Source organism: Antechinus flavipes, chromosome 3 (assembly GCF_016432865.1).
Source record: "Antechinus flavipes isolate AdamAnt ecotype Samford, QLD, Australia chromosome 3, AdamAnt_v2, whole genome shotgun sequence".
In the NCBI taxonomy this organism is placed as follows: domain Eukaryota; kingdom Metazoa; phylum Chordata; class Mammalia; order Dasyuromorphia; family Dasyuridae; genus Antechinus; species Antechinus flavipes.
In genome coordinates, this window is record NC_067400.1 from 244,445,720 (window position 1) to 244,463,021 (window position 17,302).

Genomic DNA, 17,302 nt, shown 5'->3' on the forward strand with positions numbered 1-17,302 from the left:
TGATTAAATCCATGGCAGCTGATGAGTTTGCCAGGTGAAGTGAAGGGCTCCAGACAGAGGTCTGTGGGTTATCGATGGTCATAGGGCATGATCTGGCAGAGGATCCAGTAAAATGAAACAGAGAAGGAACACTTAGGTAGAAGAAGACCCAGGAGAAAATGGTATCCCCAAAAACCTGGGGAGAAGAGAGATCAAGGAGAAGCTGGTTATCAACAGTGTGAAAAGCTACAGAAAAGAAAAAGAAAATGAGAATTGAGATAAGGGATGAATCATTTAATCCCTAAAAAGAATACAAGTCATATTGACTAATGGATGATGAGCAAATAGATGGTATAGACATACATTTTTTCTGATCCCCACAACTTCAAAATAAAAATTATGCACCAGAAATAAATTTAGGCCATCTTCATTTACCAATACATTAGAATTCAAAAAAGGGCTAAAAATCAAATCCTGAAAGTTCTGAAGCTAATCAGTCCTAAGTTCATTCAGCACCCTTCCCCTACCTCCCATACTACCAATAGTGAGGGTATACTAGCAAACCCAAGGACATGACAAAAACTTACTGCAAAACTTGCTCCAAATTAGATGTAGAACTGATGAGGTTAGGATCCCCTCAATTCCTAGTCAGGGAACCAAAATGAGGTTAGTGGCAGTCAGAGAGTTGTTAAAATCCTCTTATGGTCCAAACACAGGTTCTTCATGAAAAAATTCATGAAACCCAAAATATTAATTGGCAAAAATGAAAGTTTATTGTTGAATAGGAAGCCAATTTTGCTAAGAGACTGACTTCTATAGTGGCAAAGTCCTATTTAGGGAAATGGAGGCTGGCACTGAGAAGAGAATGCCTTTTCAGTGGTCAAGGTCTAGCAAGCTGCTCTGAACCTTCTGCAAAGAGTGAGTTCAGAAACTGCCCTTTAAAAGGAGTCTTGAGACTTCAGATTTCAGGCTGAAAGAAAGCCAAAGTTTCCAGGCCTAGATGCTTATCACTATCCTGCCCAGATCTCCAATTGGAATTCAAAGGGTCTGGGATCCTCAAAAGATCAATGAGGTGCTTTAATTTATCTGGGGTGATATGCCTTTCTCAGGAGGGCTTGAGATCAAAAGTTCACACAGTTTCAGAGTGATAATTTTAAAGAGAACACAGTTTCCCTCCCCCTTCAGAACTACTAGTTCTGGAATGAGGTTCCCTCAACTCCAGGCTGGTAAATTTGGCCATGACAGCCTGTCAGGACTGATGCAACCTTTTAGTAGCAAAAGCCTATTACAGGATCCACAAACCTATAATAATAGAACTGCAAAGCTTCAAACTGAAGTTGGTGCTGGGATGAACAAAGATATAGCACCAATGCTGCAAATTTCCAAACTGCCAGTGCTGAGCTAAAGCATTAATGGATAGAGCCAGCAGGATAGGATATGTATGTGTATATGCTGTGTATTACTCTATCATGATTAAAGGAAAGAGAACATTACCTATGTGGGGTTGATTTTTACCTCCTAAAAGCCAGTTGGGGCAGAGACCTAGTTTGATGGATTGTAAATTGCCCTATATGGAAGGAGACTGAAACATTTTTATATCCAAGGATATCACAATCAGAGGGGTAGGAATCAGAAAGTGAGCAATAGGGAAAAGAAGTTGGGAGGAGGGGGAAGACAAATTACTAATAGTTTCAGAAAGAAGAAAATTCAAAGACCCTGAAAATAAGCAGATATAGTAACAAGAAAAACAGCAATATGGCCTCCAAATTTTGTAAATGACTTCATACAACTATGAATAAATATTGCAAAACAAAGTAGAATGATTTAACTCTTGTTGAGACAGAAGACTTACAGAGAATTTTACCAAAATTTTAAAAAGCTGTCCTTATACTTTAAAAATTATTCTCAAAAACTGAAAAAAGTAACCTATTATATTTGACATGTATTGGTCATCCTGCCATCTAGGGGAGGGGGTGGGGGAAAGGAGGGGAAAAATTGGAACAAAAGGTTGGTAATTGTCAATGCTGTAAAATTACCATGCATATAACTTGTAAATATAAAGCTATTAAATTTTTTTTAAAGTAACCTATTAGAATAATTTTATGAAGCAAATATAATCCTTATATACTTAAAACAGGGCAAGATAAATATATAACACAGAAAGAAAGCTATAATCCAATATCATTAAAGAACATAGACTTTAAAATTAAAAAAAAAATCCTATTACACAGTCTATTTCCAAGAAATCATTATAACCAAGTAGGATTTAAACCAAGGATGAAATGATGGTTTTAACATTAGGAAAAAATCTATATAATCATATGGAAAGTCAAAAAATCCAAAACCACATGATGAACTCAATACATTAAAAAAAAAAAAAAAGCCTTTGAGTATTGTACTAAACATTAACTGTTAAGTTGAATGTTCTTTTTTTGATGAAAAACTCTACAAAGTATAAGCATAGAGGGACCTTTTGTAATATCATAAAAAGCACCCACCTAAAACTCAAAGAAATGTCATATACAATACCATAGAAAGTTTTCTAATATAGGTATAAAACAAGAATTCACTCTCTACATGCTGTTATTTAATTAAGTTTTGGAAATGTTAGAAATAGCAATGAGACAAGAGAGAAACTGAAGGCATAAAGATAAGTTGAGAGAAGACAATCTATGCTTGTTTGATGATAATTTATTTGGCAAATCGTAGAGAATCAGTAAAGATGCTTCAAGAAAATTGCAAAATAAATCCTCAAAAAAAACCCAAAACCAGTTCTATATAAAAATAACAAAAGAAACAATAACAAAATAAAATCCCATTCCAAATAACTACAAAATATATAAAATATTTGGGAACTGACCTCAAAAAGTACACAAAAGACTTAGGTAGATTCAATAAATTGGTCCTTAAAGAAATAAAGAACAATTTAAATACTTAGAGGAATTTTAGTACTCCTGACTAGCTAGGCCATGCCAATGTAATAAAAATGACAATACTACCAAAATTAATTGATATTTTTAATACTATACCAATCAAATTACCAAGGATATACTTTATAGTATTTGATAAACTATAAAAAAATTCATTTGGATGAATTAATAATTTACAAAATCAGGGGAAATAATGAAAAAAAAGTAGTGAGAAGGGGGAAATAGCACTCTAGACTTCAAATTGTATTCTAAAGCAGTGTTATCTAAATTATCAGCTATTGTTAATAAATGAGATAAATAAACAAGAGAGAATAAGAAACTATAGAATTCAGTATCTCAGTATTTGATAAAGTGGAAAAGATAAAACTGTAAAGTAGTCTGGCAGAAATTAGGCTTAGACCAACACTTTACACCATGTTCCACTATACCTTCTAAATTGATATGTCATCTTAATATTAAAGAGCATATAAAAAATTTGAAGAGAAACAGAGCATAAATTCTCACAGCTACAGGGAGGAGATACATTCTTTTTTAAAAAATTTTTATTTAAAAAAATTTTTTTTTGTTTTCTGGGGCTACCCATTTGGTATCTCAAACAAGCCCCACTTTTATTTTTTTTTATATAATTATAACTTTTTATCGACAGTACATATGCATGGGTAATTTTTTACAACATGATCCCTTGTACTCAATTCTGTTCCAGAATTTTTCCCTTCCCTCCCTCCACCCCTTCCCCTAGATGGGAGGCAGTCTTGTACATGTTAAATATATTATGGTATCTCCTATATAGTATATATACAATATATGTGTGCAGAACCAAACAGTTCTCTTGTTGCACAGGAAGATTTGGATTCAGAAGGTAAAAATTATCGGGGAAGAAAAACAAAAATGCAAACAGTTTACACTCATTTCCCAGTGTTCCTTCTCTGGGTGTAGCTGATTCTGTCCATCATTGATCAATTGGAACTGAATTAGATCTTCTCTTTGTCAAAGATATCCACTTCCATCAGAATACCTCCTCATACAGTATTGTTGTTGAAGTATATAATGATCTCCTGGTTCTGCTCATTTCACTCAGCTTCAGTTCATGTAAGTCTCTCCAGGCCTTTCTGAAATCATCCTGCTAGCCATTTCTTACAGAGCAATAATATTCCATAATATTCATATACCACAATTTACCCAACCATTCTAGGAGATGCAGTCTTAACCAAATAAGAGACTAAAATGTGTCCTTACCCCACAAAAATCAAATAAAAGATTGTTGGCCACTTGTCAGGTAAGTTGCAAAGGAGAATCCTTATTTCGGTATATTCTAGGTAGCCTTTGAGAAGAAACCTTTGAGGTTTCTTCTGCTTCGCTAACTAGAGCCCAATGTTGGGGCTTTAGAAGCAATGCTACATTTTGTCACCCCAATTTGGGGGCTCTAGAAAGCAGGACATAAGATTAAACTATCACCATTTTATAATATAATGTATCTAAATAAAAGATCAAAGGAATGTATTAATTTTGATAGCCTTGCAAGTATTTTAAAGTTTCAAACTTCAAACTTAAGATTTAAACTTAACTTAAAATTTTTTTTCCAGAATAGAAAAGATTTGATCTAGCAGTTAATGCTAAGTATTTGTTATGTATAGACCATTTCATCATCATAAGACACAAAATAAATAGAAATGAAATTTAAGTTTCAAATTTCCTGAATTTGTCCTAAGAACACAAAGAACACAACATAAACATATAGCTTCTAGGGGAAATATAACAGCAATCCTGAGGTCTTCTGACCTTAGAGTGCTATTGTTTTAATAATCTATCAATGATTCTAACATTTTCTGGCCATAGTATAGTCCTAGAAATATTGCAGATTTCTAGATAACAATCTGTTGTTCTGTGATAACAGGGTTTCTGAGACAAACAGTAAGGAGCATGTCAGATCACTCCTCAGTTCTACCTCTGGGCCATAAAATTAGCATGTCAATGCTATCTTTTTTCATGAACATGAAGAACCAGCTCTCTCTTTTTCCTATAAATTTGTCTCCTTGCTTCTGGTTCTTTGCTAAGTCTTCTTGGAATTTAGCCCACTTCAATTGGCTTTGCAATTACAATAAACTTTGCCCCTTCACTTGGATATGGGTTCAAGCATACAAATATTTTTGAGATACCTCATGATACTAATCTATGACTGCAATCTTTTGGGGTCCCCTTTTGAACCTCAAAATGATAATAATCAAATTCTTTAAAAAAATTTTATGGGGGCAAAAATAATTCTAAATTAATTTATTGTGAAAAGATTTTGTTGTATCTGATATTACTCAAAATAAATCAGTCATTGGTTATACACTGAAAAATTTGTGGTGAGGATATCTGAATTTTGTAAGTCATAAAATGTTACATAAGTGTTTTAAATTCAGCAAACATTTATCAGGTAGAAACCATAGGCACTTAATGTTAGATACTAGTGATATATATATATATATATATATATATATATATATATATATATATATATATATATAAAACAATAAAAAAAATTTTTTTTGCCCTCAAGGAAATAATGATCTAGTAATATATGTTAATGCTAAAAAAAAGATATGGCAATGACTGAGTAGATCTTCATTCCTTTAGAAAGGGTTAACTGACACAGAAATTTAATCAAATGTCTAGTAAATTAGTCTTATTAGCAGTTTCACTTATTAACACTTATAAAAGAATATTTATAAATTTAAGATAGTTCATAGTGTTTCATGTTGATTTAATAAGATGTGAGATTTTCTTTTCATAGGAAAGCTAAATAACCTCAAAGATATATTAAACCACTAGTTGATTGAAATATCTGTTTCTTGTCCAGTTGGAAGAAATCACTGAGATTAAAGATATCTAGTTCTATTAAGTCTTTAACCTATATTTTCTATCACTGTTCGGTGAACTGAAATTTAGCACCAAGGGTTGCATTTATTATTTGTAGTATTTCCCATATGATAAGAAGGTTGTGGAAGTTGCAATACTATGAGAGAATGTCAGTTCATTTTTTTTTCTTTTTCTTTTGAGACAATTGGGGTTGACTGAATTGTTCAGGGTCAAACAGCCAGTAAGTGTTAAATGCCTGAGGCTGGATTTGAATGCAGATCCTTCTGACTCCAGGGCCAGTATTTTATCTACCACACTATGTAGCTGCCCATGTGAATTCATTTTTAACCAAGGGTAAAGTCCTGTCAATACTTAACTAAAATATTGAGTCCCAGTTAATGCGTGTAATTTAAAAAAATTTGATTTTACAAATTCCTTTGTGACTTGTATCCTTAGCTACATTGAATACTCCTTATAAGCAGGGAGAATTCTTTTGAATGTGATAGGATCGAATAAAGTACTTGACACTTAGTAATACTCCATAAATACAAAGTTATTATTTACTGTTTTTTACAGTTTTGTTCCTTATATTTCACCAATTTTACTATGATAAATGGTCACTGGATTGTCGCAGATATGCTAAGAGTGGTCTGAGATATTTCTAACGCAGAGGTTTTGGATGAGAATTGATCAGGTCCCATGTAGTAGATTCTTTCAGGAGGTGTGGTAGGAACAATTCTGAATGTCTGTTCTCACTGTGATTAAGTAAAAGTTCTTTTAAAAAATTGTAAGATGGGATTTTAAATTTATTTTTGTTATAAACATGGTCCCTTTATATTTATAGTTATCATTTTATTGAATACTTGCATTCCTGGTATATATTCAATCTATCATAATGTATAAACAATTTACCTATCATTTATCTATCATATTATCTTTTATATATGGTATAATGTATATATACATATATGTAGTTGTAGCTTATTTGCTAACATTTTAATTTTTGTGTTAAAGCTCTTTATAGATATTAATCTAGTTTTCTTTCTTTGTTTTGTCTCTTTCATACCTTGTTTAGATATCAAAACTATATATATCAAAACTATATACATATCCTACAGAAGTTTTGGAAAGGTCTGTTTTCTGAATTACAAAAAAACTTTAATATTATAATTAATTTTCCTTTGAATGGAAAGAATTCATTTGTAATACTAGAGGTTTTTTTCTTTTGGAAATTTATTTGTGGCTTGATCAATTATTTTTTCTTATATTAGGTTTATATTATATTTTACATATATCATAAATATTATAATATTTATATTATATCATATAAATATAGGTATTTACATATGTATAAATGCATACATATATATTCCATTTGTGTATTTTACATTTTAAAATAACTTTTCATTCATATTATCTAAATTATAAGTTGTGTTTGCATATAATGAACAAAACAACTTCTGATAATTCTGTTGAGATTGGGAAAGGGGGGACCCCAAAAGTTTGGAATCTCAGACCAGTGTTGCAAGGTATCTCAAAAGAATTTGCAGGCTTGAACCCATCTCCTAGTCAAGGGGCAAAGTTTATTGAAAGTAATAATATGCCATTACTAAGCAGACTGAATTCTAAAGGAATCCAGTAAAGAGACTAAAACAAGGAGATACACTTATACAGCTTTCAATCATAAATATGCTAATTCTGTGGCTCATAGTAGGAAGGAGTGGTTCTCAGCTGATCAGATTATCACTGACAAGATTACCAGTTAACAATGAATTGGGGTGGTTTTATTCACTATGGTCTAAGGAGTTTAATCTGTGGGAGTTTTCTGAGGCTAGAAGCTATCTGGTTAAGAAATGGTCAGAATCAGATAGATTGGGTGTAAGTTTCCTGAGGCATATTCCAAAGCCCAGAGACCCAGGACCACTGACCCATTAGAACAGAACCCCCTTCACCAAGGTCAGAGGATCACAAAATCACATTATATCAGTTCCAGTTATTTTCTCTTTATTTGTTGAGAATCTCCTTTTTTATTTTTTGATATGAACAATTTGGTTTCTCTTTTAAAAATAGATTAGCAAACTTTATTAAACTTTTATTAATCTTTTCCTACCTTCCCAGATGCAGAAAAAAATAAAAGTCCCTAGTTTTATTTCTCCATTAAGTTGGATTTTTTTTTTCAATTTTGTAAATCTCCATTTTGATTTTCAGGATTTCCTTTTGGCATTTATTACTTTGTAATTCTAGGGGCAGTTAGGTGGTGCAGTATCAGAATGTCAGATTTGGAGTTAGTAAGTCTCATCTTCCTGAGTTCAAATCTGGCTTCAAAGGCTTATTAATAGACAAGTGACTTAACCTTTTTTGCCTCAGTTTTCTCATCTGTAAAATGAGCTGGAGAAGAAAATGGCAAACTATTCTATTATCATTGCCAAGAAAACCTCAAAAGGGAAGAGTCAAAAAGAACTGAAAAACAATTAGACAAAAATTTTTAGTTGCATAAATCATGTGATTTATTCTTCAATGAACATATCCAAAGATTTAAGTTTTCCCTTAAGGACTGATTTAGCTGTAACTCATAAATTTTGGTAGTTATTATTATTGCTTTCTTTGAGGAAGTTTTCTATTGTTTCTATGATTTATTTTTTGACTCAATGATTCTTTAGGAGGATATAAACAAGAAGGGAATAAATATTGATATAATGCCTAAATATTTATATAGTGCCTACTACATGACAAGCATTGTGCTAAGTGCTTTATACATATCATCTCACTTGATTCTCACAATAACCCTGCAGAAACTAAGCAAAATAGAGGTTAAGGGAGTTGCCCGATGTCATATAGTTAGTATCTGAGGTCAAATTTGAATTCATTTCTTCCTGACTTCAAGTACAACACTTTACCCACTATACAATCTAGTTATGTTTAGGGTTAAATTATTTAGTGTCCAATTAATTTTTAATTCTTTCTTCAAAAACTTTTATTGGATATAATTTTATTTCATTGTTGTCAGTAAAGGATATTTAGAATTGTTGGAAAATATTATACAGTACTCTGAATTTTTAGGCAAAAGTCTGTCAGAAACAAATTTATTTAAGTCATCATTTATCCAATATCCAAGTCCTTTCTAGCTTAGAGAGAGAAATGTACAACTTGCATAATATGCTCTTGCCCTTGAATTTCTCTTTATCCCCAACAATTTAAGATTTATGTGAATCATGACTAAGAAAAATATGTTAAAATGCAAATTGGATTAACATTCCATAATAGTTGCTATTTAATTTCTCCCTAGATTATTTTCTTTAAGGCTTGAAAGAACTTTTTTTCTTCAATAACTTAATCCTTGGGGGATAGGGAGGGGAAGGGTTAAGAGGACACTGCTTTTAGATGGATCAATTGAAGAAGGAAGGGAAGGAGGCAATGATCTTATTACAAAATAATTAAATTTGGTTTCCACTCTGACTCTTTTTCTGAAACTTTAATTTTGTTTTACTTACTTTCCTTTAAAAAAAAAAATCATAATTTGTCTATCTTACATACACATACACATAACAAGTTTTTTTTAATGAAAAATAAAGCCATTTTTACAGATACACACTGTCCAGCAAAATAATTTCCCTTGTTGGCTATGTCAAAAATGTATGTCTCTTTATGCATTTTAAATTCATCATCACTTTATCAGGAGGTGAATGATATGATTCAACTTTAGTCTTATTTTTAAAATTTAATTAAAATTTAATTTTTTTCTCAATTACATGTAAACAAAAATATTTAACATTTGGGATTTTTAAAATTTTGAATTCCAAGTTCTTTCTCTCCCTCTCATCTCCTTTCATTGAAAAGGCAAGTAATTTGAAGTAATTGAAGTATATATGTAGTCATGTAAAATGTTTCATATTAGCCATGTTGCAAAAGAAAATCTAGACCAAAAAAATTTTTTTGTTGTTGTTTTTTAAGTATGCTTCAATTTGCATTTAGACTCCATTAGTTCCACCTCTGGAGATGAATAGAATTTTTCATTATAAGTTCTTTAGAATTGTTTTGGAACATTGTTTTACTGAGAATAGATAAGTCATTAACAGTTGATCGTCATACAATATTGTTGTTCCCGTGTACAATGTTCTTCTGGTTCTTCTCATTTCACTCTGCATCAGTTCATGTAAGCCTTCCCAGGTTTTTCTAAAAGCATCTTATTCATTGTTTCTCATAGCACAATAGCATTCATTCAGAATCATAAACAACTTGTTCAGCCATTCTCCAATTGATAGATAGCCCCTCAATGACCAATTCTTTGCCACCATCACACACAAAAAGCAACAACCTAGTTAAAAAAAAATTAGTATATAGGTCCTTTTCCTTCTCTATGAATACAAACCAAGTACTAGTATTACTGAGTCAGACTTATACACAGTTTTATGGCCCTTACATTCCAAATTGCTCTTCAGAATGGTTGAATCAGTTCACAACTTCAACAGTGTATTAGTATCCCAATTTTTTCTCTTCCCCTCCAGCACTTATCCTTTTCCTTTTCTGTCAATGTTAGCCAATCCAGCAGGTATGAAGTAATGTCTTAAAATTGTTTTAATTTGCATTTCTTTAGTCATTAGTGATATAAAACATTTTTTCATATGACTATAGGTAATTTTGATTTCTTCTTCTAAAAACTATCTGTTCACATCCTTTGAACATTACAAATGGGGCAATGACTTGAATTCTTTTAAATTGAACTCATTTATATATTTGAAAAATGAGACCTTTATCAGTGTGACATTGAAAATTTTTTTCTCAGTTTTCTGCTTTACTTCTTATTTTGGCTGCATTGGATTTGTTTGTGAAAATTCTTTTTAATTTCACATAATTGACATTATCAGTTTTATAGTCTATAATGCTATCTATCTCTTGTTTCATCAGAAATTCTTCCTTTATGCATAAATCTGACTGGTAAAATATTCCATGTTATAACAATTTGCTCATGATATCATCCTTTATATCTAAATTGTGTGCCCATTTTCATCTTATCTTGTTATATGGTTTGAGATGTTGGTCTTTGCCTAGTTTCTGCCAGCCTGCTTTCAAGTTTATCAGAAATTTTTGTCAAATGGTGCATTCTTGGCCCCAAAGCTTGGATCTTTGAATTTATCAAAAACCAATCTAGCACTCTATTTCTTAGCCAGTTCGAGATTGTTTTGATGATTGCTTTATAATATTGTTTGAGAACTAGTAGAGATAGGCCTCAGTTCTTTCATATTAAAAAAAAATGATTTCCTTGATATCTTGACCTTTTGTTCTTCCAGATGAATTTTGTTATTTTTTTTAACTCTATAATATCATTTTTTTGGTAATTTAACTGGAATGTTATTGAATAAGTAAGTTAATTTAAGCAAAATTGTCATTTTTATTGAATTGGCTTAGGCTACCCATGCTTTCTAATGTTTTATTTAAAGTAGGAATGAGTTATATATTTTTGTCAGTCACTTTTTTTTTGCACTTATTGGGATAATTATATAATTTTTGTTGATTTTATTATTAATGGAGGCTCTTGGAAGGCAGAGCCAAAATGGCAGAGAGAAGTCAAGAAGTTACTTGAGTTCTCCCAGGTTTCCCTAGAATTTAAGTCTGGGATGGGGAAGGTCCAGCCCTTTGGCCATATGAAGTCTGTGAAATTATTTACTAAAGCAAATAGAGGTGATTATGAACTTTCAGTTCTTCCTTGAGTTCTATAAATTGATAAATTTTGTCTGGCCTGTGAATGATATTATAAATACCCAAATATCCCCTGGCAGAAAAAAAAGTTCCTCATCTGTTCTAAATGGATTCTGGAGCAACAGAGTCTACAAAAAGATGGAATGAAACAATCTTTCAGTTTAAGGTAACTTAGAAGGATTTTAGAAAAGTTTTATCTCACTTGGGTGAAAATGCAGCCTAGTACAAACCAGTGCAGATGGAGTTCAGGCAAATCAGCAAAAGGCTATTACAGATTAACAACTGAGACCCTTGTTTTCGTCCTCAAGCCAGTGACACAGTAGGCCCACTGTGGGGCCTCTAGGTTTAAGGTAACTGGAAAATTGACAGACTTGGAAACCAGTCTACAATAGACATGATTAGGCTGGGCTATCCCAGCCCAGTGAACAAGCCACCAACATTTCAGGCCTCAATGCCCCAAATTAGTGAGCATTCCCCTGGCCCCTAGCACAAGAAGCTTGGGATAGTGCCTCTTATAAAACCATTTTTTGCCATTTTTTTTTGTGAGATTTGAAGTCAAATCCCACCAAAAAAAAAAAAAAAAAAAAAAACGGCAAAAAAAATGGTTTTCTTACTTTCAATTTTATTAATCTCTCTTTTGATTTTACAATAAAAGAGTAAAATGACAGGAACTATTCTCAGTCCTATAATAGTATGTCATATAAAACAATAAATTTCATATAATCCAATAAAATTGGGATTTTGCTCTAAACTGAGGCACAGAAAGCAATGCAGGGGCTAGAGATAACTCAGTGTTTAAATCTACTTGAATCTCTTGTCCATTCTTTACTGCCCTAAAGGGCTGTTAAAAGGCTATTCAGATTAACAGAATTATCTGAGATCTAGGTAGCCCAATCTAATAGCAATTAGACCTTTTTTATGCTGGTCAACTGCCCAGTATAGAGTCTAATTCCCCTAGACATAGCCTTTACAGAATAGATTCTGAATTGATGTGGTAATTCTTTTAATATAACTAGAATTTTCACAATATAACTAGAGTATAGTTAGTATCATTTGCTTAATCTAACGTATTTTATCAGGTACTATGCATGTAAACTCATCTCATATTTTTGCACATACTATAATTGTTTCCCCCTGAGGCAATTAGGGTCAAGTGACTTGCCCAGGGTGACACAGGGAGGAAGTTTTAAGTATCTGAGATCAAATTTGAACTCAGGTTCTCCTGACTTCAGGGCTGGTGCTCTATCCACTGTACCACCTAGCAGCCCTTCACATACTGTAATTGTATTGTTGGAAAGATTTAAAAATTCTACTAAATCTCTTTTCCACACAAAATATCTGGTGTTATTGCGGGAGCACTTGCTATGAATCAACTAGTCATACTTGTGAGCTCCCAGACATCTTAATAAACTATCCAGTCCTACTTTGCAAACATTCTAGGGTCCCTGGGTCTAGTATAGGGATCTTTCTTGGGGCTATAGGCATGGAAAATACAATATGAGTGACTTAATTTCCAAACTAAGAACCTCCAGGCATAACAGCAGGTGGTAGGTCAGAAGGGAATACAGATTCTTTGAACTGCCTGGCCAATGTTGCTGACTGATGTATGATCCATGATTGGTACTTCAGAGGATTGCTTTGTTCAAATGCACTGCCTTAATCTGTTATAAAATATCCCTAATGAGAAAAGGAGTATTCTCATGTGTGGAGTTCTGACAAACCCACCTGGAATTGAGTTAATAGACTCCCATAATAAAGACAATGGTTTTCCTAATTGTGCTAATTAGTGCTCCCTTCTTAGGCCTTTTATGTATCTTCTGGACTGAAACCACAGTATTTGTTTTGTTACAAAAGTATCCAGTTAAACTTCACTTATCTATATTATACAGTTAGGACCCTCAGGTGTTAAGCTCCCTAAGTTTTGTCAAAAAGGTTGCTGAAATCTCAGAGTAATTAGAATGCTAGAAAGCAAAAGATTTGTTAGTCATTAAAAAATTTCTAGAATATCTTCCTTCTTTTCCAATTTTAGATTCTGTGATAGAAATATTTTCCAATTCTAAGAGCACCTTAGATATATGTACTGCTTTGCAAAATGTGGTGCCATCAAAATATACTGTATGGTCTTTACTTGGTAACAATTTATACCTTAAATGCTGTTAATATTGTGTATATTAGTGTGCACATAAATACTTTAAAAATGATACTTTTGTGGCTATTGAGGTAACTGGTTATTTCATATTACGCATTTCACTCAATTAAACATTTCACAGTTCCTTCAGAAAAGCTTTTATCAGGATTTAATGTAGTCTTTTGTTCTGACAGTAAGTGACACAGAATCACAAGTTAAGTTTCTTTTATATGGAATGATACATCTAGTTTTTTGGACAGGGGACAAGTTATACTAGCATAGTCATTCTACCTTTTTATCTCAGATCTATGGGATCAAAATTCATTTATAGGGTAATAGATAAGTAGTGAAGTCCTTGGCTTTTTGGTAAATATTAATGTAGTAATAAAAGTCTTTTAGCAATTTCCCTTGGAACTGCTTTGGAGTTTAATTTAACATAGGATAAACTTAATTCATCCTAAAATCATACACATAATAAGAACAAATTAATTACTTTGGTTATTTAATTAATTGAATATTATCCAAAGAAAAAGATTCCTTCCTGAATCTATTATTCTTTAACTCTTTTTGTCTTAAGAGCTAGTATTCATGGCTAACATTAAGATTTGCAAAATACTTTATATATTTCTTTTGGATCTCACAAAATCCTGTGAAGTAAGTGCTATTATCATCTAGTACTTCAATTATTATCCAGAGCCATTAGAAGCAGCTAGATGATAATAGTGGATAGAACCCTGGCCCTGAATTCAGGCCTTAGATACATAATGCTAATTAGCTGTGTGATTCTGGGTAAGTCTCTTAATCCCAATTTCTTCAAAAAAAAAAGCACAAAAACCTCAGAACTGTCTCCAGACTTCCTGATGCATATCATTTTTTTTTCATAGCTTTTTATTGACAGAACATATGTATGGATAATTTTTCAACATTGACCCTTGCAGTTACTTCTGTTCCAACTTTTCCCTTCCTTCCCTCCACACCTTCCCCTAGATGGCAGGCAGTCTCATACATGTTAAACATGTTAAAGTATATCTTAAATACAATATATATGTACATATTCATATAGTTCTCTTATTACACAAGAAAAATAGGATTCAGAAAAGTAAAAATAAACTGGGAAGAAAAACAAAAATGCAAGCAATCCACATTCATTTCCCAATGTTCTTTCTCTGGATGTAGCTGGTTTTGTTCATCATTGATCAACTGGAACTGAATTGGATCTTCTCATTGCCGAAGATATCCACTCTTGATGTATATCTTACCACTAAACTCAAATGGCTCTGAAAGAGAAAGTGCAACTGGTCCCTTTGCACAGCACTCACTAAAATCCAATTCCATTTGCATGTCATGGTATCACCTCCCAGATGTCACAGATCTCTTCTAGAACTCAAAATGACATCAATTCACATCACAGAAAAGGGTTCCATAAGTAATTGCCTAGGGGTTCATCAACTTTCAAAAACACCAATTGAGGCAAGTTTAACAAGCCTAAAAATAAGATAAAGGCTATTTGAATAGATAACAATAGTAGGATTTGGATTGCTACAATTCACCAAATGTCATCTTTCATGACATAGACTATTTCTAGTTATTAAAAAATTACTATTTTAAAACTATGTTTTCTGATATCATTTCCCACTTTCTGAAATTTGCTATACTATTTACCAAATTCAAACAAATTCTTTGACAAATCTGACTTTGAATACTTCCTCTATTCATTAACCAGAGAGAAATCACTATCTTCAAGACAAGTCTACTATGAAATAGTTAAGATCCATAAATCAATCACTTCATTCCAATCAAATGGGATCTAGGGGTCTCATGTGACAAAAATTGTCTGACCATTCATAGATACTGCTGCTAATCATACAATCACAATGCAGATTGTATTTATTATGCTCAGAGCATAAACATCACCAAATTAAAAATTAGTCCCAAACATTAGTTTTAGCAGCATTATATAGGTTCTGGTTACATAAGAAAGATGGGCACAAGGGAATGTTACTAAGTAGAAGGAAAAGGTAATAATTTACAAATGAAAAACAGATGGCAAAAGGGATTGAACCATATTAGGTAAAATAGGAAATTAACAATAGAGCTAAAGCTGGTATCTTAAGACCATTGGAACTGGCCTGAATCATTTGCAACAGAACAACAACAAAAAGTGCGAATGTTATGTTTTTATCTACCCCCCAGTTCCCACAATCCTCTCTCTCTGGATATAGATGGCTCTCTTCATCACAAGATCATTGAAACTGGTCTCAATCATCTCATTGCTGTAGAGTCACATCCATCAGTATTCATCATCGTATAATGTTGTTGCCATATACAATGATCTCTTGGTTCTGCTCATTTCACTTAGCATCACTTAGTTCATACAAGTCTGTCCAGGCATCTCTAAAATCACCTACCATAACTTATTCAGCCATTCTCCAACTTATGGGCATCCATTCAGTTTCCAGTTTCTTGCCACTACAAAAAGGGCTGCCACAAACATTTTTGCATATGTGGGTCCCTTTCCCTCCAAAGGAATCTATCTTGGGCCATCGTTTACAAATTATTCAATTTGGTCCATTCACACATAGAGATATGTATCCTTGAATAAACCCCCTAGTTTCTTTACCTGGGGTACCACTTGTTAATAGTACTTGAAATGAGCAGTTCTAGGGAGGTATTTTCTTCCAGTAAATTAGCTTTCCAGTTTCCAAGCCACTCACAGAAGTTTTATATTAAAGTTGATTAACCTACCAGTGATAAGACAGTACAATTTAGTAGAGACTGACAAACACTAAGTACATTAGTCTTTCAGTAATTAGGACATGTGAGTAGCTGAGTGACACAGTGGATAGAAAGTCAGACCTGGAAGGAGGAAAACTCATTTTTCTGACTTCAAATCTAGCCTCAGGCACTTAATGACTGTGTGATCCCAGGAAAGTCATTTAACCCTTTTTTCCTTAGTTCCTTATTTGTAAAATAAGCTGGAGAAGGAAATATCAAACGCCTTTACCAAGAAAATTCCAAATGGGTTCACAAAGAATTGTATATGACTGAAATGAATGAACAACAATAACTATTTGTGCGTGTGGTGAAAGGCAGTAGAAATCTTCTGGAGATTAACTATATGACTATCAGGTCTATAGGAATAATATCAAATGAGGTTCTCTATTACTCATCAAAAGTTTCAGTGTTCACATGCTACTTACCTTTCTATCTTTATTTAAACTCTATACAAGACATGAACAATGCTATCTAAGGCTACAGGAAGAATCTTTAAAAATCCTCCAGGACTTGACCTTGTAAAATATATCTATTTGTCTCTTGATATTATCAGAGAGAGGTTTCAAACAGAAAGAAAAAAAAATTTAGAAGGGAGTTTTTTGACAGCCAAATTAAAACAATTTTATATGTGATTGACTCAATCCAATATGAGACTTTGTAAATAATTCACTAAAACACATCCAAAGCCTGTGTATTTAGATATTTGTATGGATAGGCATCTATAAATATTCAAATGGATTCAAAAGAAACTCAATATTTCTTGGTATTACCACTAGTATAAAACCTAAAATATAAGTACTGTAGTTATTAATGATTACCATTATGTTAAAATTTAATATATATATGTGTATATATATATGTATAATATAAAACATTTAAGACCTTCATCTTTATTTGGCTTTTTCCATTGTTTATCACTAGCATAACAGCAGAAGGTCTAAAGTTACTAATA

General features: G+C 32.4%; 1 protein-coding gene across 1 annotated transcript in view; it reads left to right on the forward strand.

Annotated features, from left to right (window-relative positions):
* Positions 1-17,302, forward strand: part of CBS (cystathionine beta-synthase) — a 254,157-nt gene that overhangs the window by 18,634 nt on the left and 218,221 nt on the right. The window lies entirely within an intron of this gene.